We start from the raw sequence: 11,352 nt of genomic DNA, 5'->3' as shown, positions 1-11,352 counted from the left end.
TCAGAACTTATTGCCAAATTCCTTCTATGAGAATCCTGATCCATAACATATAATTCAATCTCCATATTCCGTGCAGGCAAGTAAATCAAAAAAATGTACGACACAAGTTACACACCTTGCCCATGTCTTCTTTCTGTGAATCTTTAACAGAAGCCAACATATGAGCCGGTTTAGAGAACATCATTGTAGAATTTTGAAGATTGAGAACAAGAGCCGAACCTGTGAAGGCTGGTAGAAAATATGCGAATTCATCCACAAGATCTTGATGGTCACAAAACAACAATTTCACGTGCAGAAAACAGATAAAATTAAATTCTCTGCAAAGGACTCGTAGCTAAAGAAAATTGAAAAGCAGAATCATAAACGTGATCCTTTCTGTATAACTATAAGATACACCTCTTCCTATAGTAGATCTGTAACATATACCTCTGCACCCTTTTGTTTCCCTTCACATACGCATTAAATATTTCAAATAATCCCTTGCGTATATATTCTTCATTTTGGAAGGGCGTCTGCTATGAAAAATCAAAATATCAATGAGTTACAGAATCTTGAAATGTTAAAAGAACATTTTACTCAGCACTTATATACCAATTCATCATAACTAGAACAAATCCAAACAATTCAAAACAAGAAATGCATATAAAATGTAGGTTTGAAATGTTAAAAAAAGTTTTTAATAAAATTAAAGACAATGTAGTTTCTATATCAGAATAATTTTCACCCCTCTATAACCCACCATCAAAATGAATAAACGAGAAGAGAAATCATATTCAAATCCAAACAATTCAAAACAAGAAATGCATATAAAATGTAGGTTTCAAATGTTAAAAAAAGTTTTTAATAAAATTAAAGACAATGTAGTTTCTATATCAGAATAATTTTCACCCCTCTATAATCCACCATCAAAATGAATAAACGAGAAGAGAAATCACATTCAGAATTACCTTAATCTTCTGAATATATCTTAGGGTTTCCTTAAGCTGAAATCTCTGTTTGTTTCGTAGACAATCTTTGGAAGGACACAAGATTTCGAAGGCTTTTGGGAGGAATTTATTCCAACTTAAAAGAAGTTCATGGCTCTTAACCAGCTGTTTCAATCTGGTGATAACCCCAATCGCATCACATCTGCAAATTAAGCAAAAATGCCCTTTCAAAGAGCGTAAAATACATTATCAGTTAAAAATTCGGAAGCCCTAAATAAAGATTTGAAATGATTACATACGTCTTTGACCCAAAATCATTGAGGATTTGAATAAACTGTGCGAATTCTTCTGTGCAGATTTGAATAAACTGTGCAAATTCTTCTGTGCAGATTTGAATAAACTGTGCAAATTCTCCTGTATCATCCTTGAAATGCTCTTTTACTGAAATCAGATACGATTGTGCGTCTATCTCTGTTGGCAAAGGCATCTCTTCGTAACTGACATTAACGCAGCACAAATGACAAGAAATAGTAAGAAATCTCATGTAGTGCACAAGCTAGATTAAAAAACTAATTATTTTCCAGCTTAGTATAAAAACTAACTTACCGTTTTGTTCCCCGACTCTCTCATCTTTTCTTCTCCGCTGCTCTCTTCATTATTACGCCGAGAGGCGTTCCTATACAGTGGCAGCAGGGGGAGTGAAGGATCGAATAAAATGAGAATATTCTGTGTAAACCTTAAAGAAAACTGAAACATGATGGCAGTTACAATGCAACGTGGATGGTCTGCATTTACATTCTTATATTCAATATTAAATGCTCTGCAATTACAACCCAACTTGGACGGTCAGCAGTTACAATCGATTCAATGCTGATTGCATGGGTCATGAAAAACGTAACTGAAGATGAAGCACCTCAAGCGACTGGTTGATGAGGAACGAAGATGAAGCGACCTGAAATGACTCTTGTACACACGCTACATATACATCCTCAGAGAACTTGCTTGCATTTCATTCTTCAGCTATATCCATTTTATTCTTGCATTTAACTTTTTCTCTGCCCAAACATTTTCCTAAGTGATTTGAATCAGGCTTGTGCTTTGACGACTCAACGGGACTTGATTTGTGGTTCCGCCATCGAATCCGGGGGCACACATTATTTTTATTACTATTGAGATCGTTTTCAATGATTTTTCTATGATTCTGAATCATTTTTCAACATGCAAATGGCAACATAGTGACTATGGATTAAGTATATTTTGTTTCTATTCTCCAGCAATAAATTTTCTATGCATGTTCACTATTGCGTTATTATCTGTAGCAAAGCATTAATATCGTTAGAAATTGTCAAATGAACCATGCACTCTGATCTATTTTGAAATACATTATTTTTCTCGATATAAAATCTGTAGCAAAGCATAAAATATGGTAGTACAACTGTACATCGTGGGGGAATTCCTTTGCAGGTATGATTTTCTATGTGTTCCCCAAATCATTTTGAAAATGCAATGAAAGGACGGATTCCCCATTCCTTACCACAATTTCCTATTTTCTGTTTTATCTTGTGAGATTTCAAAGCCTAGCCAGGCAGCTTCGAAGAAAGCAAACTTTTGAAAACATGCATAAAAGATATGTATAGTTGTATTGATGGACACTATTGATTTGATTAAAAATAAATAAAGAATCTTAATTTCTAATTTAGAAAAATAAAAAGTAACTTCTATATTTCAACATTTTAAACATAAAACTATAATTTCTAAATTTATTGCTAAATCTTTGTCTTACACTCCAAACTTACAAATGAACAACAATTCTAAATCTTTGTCTAAATTAGAAAGTTTCAATTAAATAATTTAATTTGTGATACTTTTAAGATTTCTTTCTACTAAAATAAATTGAGATTATATAAAAATATCTTTCTACTTTAAAATAAATTTTAAATAGATTATATAACATTTATTTCTATCATATGTAATCTTTTTACTAAATCTCAACCATTATTTTGATGTTTCTATATTTGAGTTTTCTTTATATTATACATAAATTAAATAAAATAAGTATTAAATAATTGCTTCACATTTCTTATAGTTATTATGCATGAAAGAGGAAATAACAAAAGGCATGAAGGAGGAAATAGCAAAAAGCAAAACAGAAAAAGAAATGTCTATTGATTTTAAAAATTGAAGTTTAAGTTTAACGAAATCAATTTGAATTATTTTTAGAATAGATATGTATAGTTGTATTGATGGGCACCATTGATTTGATAAAAAAATAATAAAGAATCTTAATTTCCAATTTAGAAAAATAAAAAGTAACTTCTATATTTCAACATTTTAAGCATAAAATTATAATTTCTAAATTTATTGCTAAATCTTTGTCTTACATTCCAAACTTACAAATGACAAACAATTCTAAATCTTTGTCTAAATTAGAAAGTTTCAATTAAATAATTTAATTTGTGATACTTTTAAGATTTCTTTCTACTAAAATAAATTGAGATTATATCAAAAATATCTTTCTACTTTATAATAAATAAATTATATATTTCTATCATATGTAATATTTTACTAAATCTCTATTGATTTTAAAAACTGAAGTTTAAGTTTAACGAAATCAATTTTAACAATATTTAGAATAGATATGTATAGTTGTATTGGCGGGCACCATTGATTTGATAAAAAAATAAAAAAGAATCTTAATTTCCAATTTAGAAAAATAAAAACTAACTTCTATATTTCAACATTTTGAACATAAAATTATAATTTCTAAATTTTAAAAATCAAAGTTACATGAACATAATAATCTACATATAGCCAAACCTTAATATTTAGGTTTAACATTAAATACTATAATTTAGCCTAATGCTTTGCTTATGAACATAATATTTAGCCAAACCTTAACCCTAAACCTAATCTTACCATAATTGAAACCTAATCATATAATTAAATACTACATATAACTTGAATTAAACCCTAACCCTATTTAAATACTAATACTAAACATTAAATGCTAACCTTATAAACTGAATTGTAATACAAACCCTATCCTTATACCAAGCATTATCCTACAATAACCTTAATTCTAAATCTAATCTTACCTTAATTTAAACCTAACTATAACCTAACCCTTAACTTAACTATAACCCTAGAATTAAACACTATCTACAACTTGAACTCTAATCTAACCATAATTGAACCCTAACCCTAAACTAAAACCTAACTCTAACTTAACCTTAGTTCTAATTGAATTCTAATCTAACCCTAACCCTAATTGAACTCTAATCCTAATTTAACTCTAACCTTAATGTAATTGAATCATAATCCCAATTTTAACCCCAATTGAAATCTAATATTAATCTTAACTATAATGAAATCCTTATTAGAATCACACCCTAACCTTCACAATATCCCTAATCTAGACCTAATTTAACCCTAATCATAACCTAATCTTACCATAAATGAAACCTAACTATAACCTAACCCTAAAATTGAATATAACCCTATAATTAAGCCCTAACTATAATTTTAACCTAATTTAACCATAATTAAATCCTAAAAACCCTAATTATAGTCCTAACCCTAGCCCTTAACCCTTACCCTAACCTTATGATATAAACCCTAAACTCTATACATAATCCTAACCATGCTTTGGAAGAGTTGTCCATAAACAATTATTTTAAATTGTCATTTTCATTTACAAACCATGCATTACAAGAAACTTTCTATATCTATTATCCCTTTTATCATAGATATGGATAAAAAATAATGAATGTTTTTTTTTGATATTAGTAAATGCTAAAAAAATAAATAATGAATAAATAATAATTAAATAATCTAGATAAATTAAACAACTCTTAATCAATAGAAAATAACAAAAAAACATTTAAAAAGTTTGAAAAATATGGGATGAAGATAAACCTTACAAAAATGCTTATCCTTTAACCAAACTATAGACCATGTATTTAGCCAACAATACAGGAAATAAACACCAAAATAATAATATATCACAGTGCACAAGTGACATACAAAGAATTATATTGTAGTCATAAATACAAATGATTTTTATTATTTCATCAAATTAAAAAAGATGAAAGTAGCACATAAAAGATAATAAAATTAGTATAAAATTATTAAACACATCCATTTGAAGGGTGCTCATATATATTATATACAAGTATTTTAGATATCTATACTAATAAAAAAAATTAATATGTATGATAGAGTTATTTTATTTTAACTAAAATTATTAAATTTAAAATTAAAATAATTTTTTGTAAACCTTACTTTATTTTTTTTTATAGAATATATAATAATTTATTTCTATACATAAGAAAATACATAATCTTTTCAATAAAGAATCTAAAAAGAATTTTTAAGAAGTGAAAATAGGTTTAAATTTAAAAATATAGAATTTTTTTTTATAAAAAGTCTTAACTCTAATACTACACCAAATTGAACCCTATCCCTAAACCAAATTGAACCCTAACCCTAATTTAATTTAAGAATAATCCAAATTCTAATCCTAATTAAACCCAAATTCTAAGCCTAACTATAATTAAACCCTTATCACAATCAATCCCTAGTACAATTGAACCCTAACTATAATTAACTATAACCCTTTAAACCCTAACTCTAAGATTTGGCTCTAATTGAACCCCAACCCTAAGCTAATATTAACCCTAACCCTAATTATGTTTGAACCATAATGTTAATTAAATAATAACTCAAACTTTATTTGAACCCTAACCCTAACCCCCATATTTATCCTACAATAGTAACCTTAGTTGTAATCTAACATTAGCCATAACCCTAATATAACCTAACCTTAACCTTAACCCTAATCTAAATGTATTTGAACCTTTATGATAACCTAACCCTAAAATTAATCCAAATCATAATTAAACCCTATCTTAAACTTAAACCTCAACCCTAAAGTAGCCTCAACCATAAACTTAAACTTACCTTGACCCTATCCCTAATCTAAACTAAATTGAATGCCAACACTATTTGAATCTTTATGGTGACATAAACCATAACTCTAATTAAACCTTAACCCTAACCTTAAAATCAAACTTTATTCTACAACCCTAACCCTGTTTGAATCCTTACACTAAATCTAACTATAATACTGAACCTAATCCTAATTAAACCCTAATTAACTCTAATTCTAACCCTAACTCAAATATTCCCCATAATTAAACTTCAACCCTAACCTAAATTTAACCCTAACCATCATTGTGCGTGAACCATAACCCCTATTGACCCCTATTGAACTATAAATCTAACCCTATTTGAACTCTAACCATAAATTAACCCTAAATTACTTTCTAAACCTAATCCTAAGCATGATCTAAACCTAATCCTAATCATATACCTAACCCTAATCCTAATGATAACCTAACCATAGCCATGGACCCAAACCCTAACAATAATCATCTATCATAACCCTAAACCTTGCTACACTAATCATAACCCAAAACCTAACCCTAAACTAGCCATGATTCTAAGCCTAACCCTAAATCCTAGCCCTAACCCTAAACATGATGTAAACATACCCCTAACCATTTCTCTATTCATAATCCTAAACCCCAACCCTAATCATATTCCTAACCCTAACCTCAACCATAAATTAAAACCTAATCCTAACCATAACTATAACCCTAAAACTAACCCTGATCCTAACCATAATGTAAACCCTTACCATAATCCTAACCCTAACTCTTAACACTAACCCTAATGTAAATCTTAACCCTACCCACTATGCAATCCCTAACCATAACACTAAACTTTAATCCTAATCCATACCCTAAACCCCAACTATAACCATAATTCTAACCCTAGACTTGATTGTAACCCAAATTCTAAACCTAACCCTAACACTAACCATGATGTAAATTATAATCCTAGCCATAAAACTAACCCTAACCATTATCATAACCCTAGAAATAATCTTAAGAATAACCCTAAGCCTAACCCAACAATGATGTAAATCCTAAAGTCAAATAGGTGCTTCGATACTTATTCTATTGCTAACTCTAACTATAATTAGACCTTAATAAATTGTAATACTAATCCTAACCCTAACCATAATCAAGATGTAAATGGTAATCCTAACAATAACCATAATTATAACCTTAAACCTAACTATAACCCATACCCTAAGGCTAACCCTAATCCTAAACCCTATTCCAAACCATAATCCTAACCTTAACCATGATTTGAACCCTAAACCTAACCATAATCCTAGGCCCTAGCCCTATCCATAATCCTAACAATAACCCTAATCATGGTATAAATTCTAACCATAATGGTAACCCTAAACCTAACCCTAACCATGATGTAAACACTATCTTTAATCCTAACACTCACCCTTAACCCTAACCCTAACCATGATGTAAACCATAACCCTAGCTATAATACTAATATATTAACCCTAACTCTAACCCAAACCATGATGTAAACTATAACCTTTACCATAGTCCTAACCACAACTCTAAACCATTACCCTTATCATAACCCTTACCCTAACCCTAACCTAACTTAATCATAATCCTAAACCCTAACCCTAAAAATAGGGAATGGCTTTACAACCCTTAGGATGCACCAATCATCTAAACCTAAAAATAAACTCTAAACCTAACCCTAACCCTAACCCAAAACCCATCCCTAATCTTAAGAGTAAATCTTATCCATAATCCTAATCCTAACTCTAAACCCTAACCCAAACATAACTCTTACCCTATCCCTAATCTTATACCCTAACCCTAACCATAATCGTCATGCTAACCCTAATCCTAAACTTAACTCTAACCATGATGTTAATAATGACCCTAACCTGAATCCTAACCCTAACCCTAATCCTAACCTTAACTCTGACTGTATCTTGATATAAACCCTAACCCTAACCATAATCTTAACTATGATCATAACCCTAAGCCTAATCATAATCCTAAACCTAACCTTAACATCAACCATGATGTAAACAATAAACTTAAGCATAACCCTAATCATAATCCTAACCCTAACCCTAATCCTAACTCTAACTAACCTTAATCCTAAACCCTAACCCTGACACTAAACTTTACCCTAGCCCAAATTGAACTTTTATCCTAATCTATTCCAAAAATTATTTTATCTCTATTAATATCTCTGACTGCAATCTTAACCCTAACGCTAATCTCTAACCAAAAACGTAATCTCAAACTCCATTAGCAAACGAGATAATATACAAATATTGGTTTGAAACCTAATCCTAATTCAATTTTACCCCAAAACCATAACCTAATTTATCTCTAATCATAATTTAACCCTAACCCTAATGTAATTGAATAATAACCCTAATTCTAACTCAAATTGAAATATAATACTAACCCTAACTATAATTAAACACATATCATAATCAAACACTGACCTTGTCAATACCCCTAATCTATACCTAATTGAACCCTACCAATAACCTAATCTTACCATAATTGAAGCAAAACCATAATGTAACCCTAGGCTTAAAAATAACACTCGAATTAAGCCCTAACTACAACTTGAACCCTAATCTAACCCTAATTTAAACACTAGCCCTAACCCTAATCATAAACCTAACCTGAACCATGATGTAAATCCTAACCCTAACCATAACACTAACTTTAACCCTAACGCTAATTATAACCATAATACTCAGATTAAATGCAATTTTATATTATCATTAAATAAAGTTTAATATATCTTAGATTTTAGTATTTTCTTTGATCTTGCAACACATATATTCTAAAAAAAGTCTAAATAGATATATAAAATTTCATAGATCTTTGCGTAATAATATAATAATATTATAATATAATTTATTTGAATAAAAACATACTATATAATATTATATATTTGATTTTAATCAAATATATATATATAATAGGCCGAGAGATATCCTTCTCGAGGCGTCTATTTTTATCATGTACCCCAAACTCTAATAGACGCCTGTTTGAGGGACAAAAAGCGCATCCTGATAACATCTCATGACCAAAACTAACGTGAAACGACATCTCATACAACTGATAACATCCGTTTTAACAAAACCAAGTGTACGAAATCTTTTTAATTCTCACCTGTTAACTGTAGTTTTTGCCACCCATTATGATAATTTTTATTTTTATTTACACGAAAGGTGTATTCTATATGAAGTTGAGCAGCTCACTTCAAATATCAATTTTTTAAGTTATATTATATCCTTTTTAATAATTAATTTTAATGAATTGTTTTTAAAAGGGCTTCAGTCCTAGGTCGCCTCGTCGTGGATCGCAACTTAAGGTGTGGGTATGCTCCCCATGGTCTTGAGTTTGAGTCGTGTGTGTTGCTACCTTGTGAGCTGGTCGTACACACTCGGGGATTAGTCTCGCTTCGCCAGGACACCTCAAGATTCCACGATAGTGAATATAAAAAAAATATTTTTAAATTAAATTTACCTATTATTAATGAAATTGTCATAATATAAATATTACTCTTATCCACTTTAATAAAGAGAATAGTTTAATTTTTTAATTTAATTATTTATTAATTTACAAGTGTATGAGTTATTATTAAAAATAATACTATAATTATATTTATTAATATATATTATAAATTATTAAATATAAATATATATTATATTTTACAATAAAACTATTAAATATAAGTATGTTAATTATTATAATTAATAGTTAATATTTTTTTATAGATAGGGGAAGAGTACGAGTAGTCACCTTAAGCTTCTAAACAATACATTGAATTTAGATGTTTTTTTTTGTTTTCTTAGTATGGGACTTAGGTGTTTATAGCTATTGTTTGGCTTTTGGGTAGTTATGAAAAATGTGATGGGATTTGTGCATGCAAGGATAAAAAAGTGTTCATTTTAAGTTGATGTCTTGATACACATTTTACATTTTCTCATTAACTGTTTGCTTTGACCACCACAAAAATTGTACAATTATCCAATATTTATGCAAAAATGCCCCAATAATTTATTGGGTATATATATCGTTATCGCTCGATCTCTATCCCCTCTTATATATCTCCCTCTCTCCATCTCTCTCTATATATTACTTCTTATCTCTGTCTTTATTTTTCTATATCTCCCTCTCTCATTCTCTCTCTCCATCCTTCTTTAAAACTCTCTCCTTTCTAACTTTATCCCCTATCTCTATCTCCTTACTCCTATCTCTCTTACTCTTCCCCCTCTATCTCTACCTCTTTATATTAATATCTCTCCCTCGCTCTCCCTATCTTCCCAATGCAAATATAACATGAGCCTATTAGTTATTCAGCCCTATTATCTTTTTTATTCAAAGGTTTTGTTTCAATTACATTTGGTTTCTTCTAAGTAGACGTGTAGTTGATTTGGAGCTATCACTTCCCCATTAAGACCTTTGTTGCAGAAACAATATAATTTTGTAAATGTTGTACCAATCAACCTCATTTACTACACAAATTTGTTGTACAATTGTTGTACCAATATCTCCCTTTATCTCTTCATATATGTTTTTCTCTCCCTCTCTATCGCCCCCTTCATATCTCTATGTCTACTCTCTATTTCTCTCTCTACATATCCATCTATCTCCCTCTCCATCTATCTCTATCACAAGTATCTCAACATTTATATATCTTTTTATCTCTCCCTCTTCCTCTATATCTCTCTTTGTCTCTATCTTTATCTCTCCCTCTTCCCCTCTCACTTTATATTCATGTCTACCTCTATCTTCTCACTCCCCCCTCTATCTTTGGGCTTGTCTACCTCTCTCTTCCCATCCATCTTATACATCTCCCTCTTCCTAGACATTTATATCTATCTCTTCACCTCTCCATATTTGTTTGTCCATATCTCCCTCTATCTCTATCTCATTGTTTATCAATATATATCTCCCTACCAATCGAACACATTACCAAACTTGTATGCAAACAAATAGACCAAACAATTCCTTAATTGACCTTCAAAACCTCTTCGATATACCCATTGCACCCCAAGGTGCGATCGCTAGTTGTTATTACACCGAAGGTGTCTCCTATTATGAAATGGACAACCTATTTTTTTGCAATCGATGGTAGAAAATGAATAAAAAGGATTGCAAGATGATTAAAAGTATATCACCTGTTCATTGTTTTTATCATTTTCCGTCACCGTCGTTTTCCACCAGCGCCAATTTTCATTTGTCCGTAACATGGTTCGTTATTTGAAGTTCCTGAGATTTTGCCCTGGTTACCGTTAAAATCATATCCACATAGAAATTGACGACGTAAGTTTATTTTATAAATATGGTTGAAGTTCGAGAAGCTTTGCAGATATCCATTTAATGCATTCAATATCAAATTTACCAAGATGGACACGCTATCGTTATTTTCCCTATGGAAAAAATTAAATACTATTTTCTAATTTAAATAATTCGTTTAATATTAAATAGACAATCATCAT

The 11,352-nt window shown here is 30.1% G+C and overlaps 1 long non-coding RNA gene and 1 pseudogene across 1 annotated transcript; one reads left to right on the top strand and one right to left on the bottom strand.

Annotated features, from left to right (window-relative positions):
- Window positions 1-466: 466 nt before the first annotated feature.
- Window positions 467-1,612, bottom strand: LOC131858707 (uncharacterized). The gene is made up of 4 exons (XR_009359049.1): window positions 1,533-1,612; window positions 1,226-1,423; window positions 948-1,091; window positions 467-512 (listed from the first exon to the last, which is right to left on the bottom strand). It is a non-coding gene; the product is annotated as an uncharacterized LOC131858707 (long non-coding RNA).
- A 256-nt stretch (window positions 1,613-1,868) lies between these two features.
- LOC131858865 (uncharacterized) overlaps window positions 1,869-11,352 on the top strand; it is a 47,264-nt pseudogene continuing 37,780 nt past the window's right edge.

The sequence above is a fragment of the Cryptomeria japonica genome, chromosome 10 (genome assembly GCF_030272615.1).
Source record: "Cryptomeria japonica chromosome 10, Sugi_1.0, whole genome shotgun sequence".
NCBI classification, from domain to species: domain Eukaryota; kingdom Viridiplantae; phylum Streptophyta; class Pinopsida; order Cupressales; family Cupressaceae; genus Cryptomeria; species Cryptomeria japonica.
This window is presented reverse-complemented; position numbering and strand designations above follow the sequence as displayed.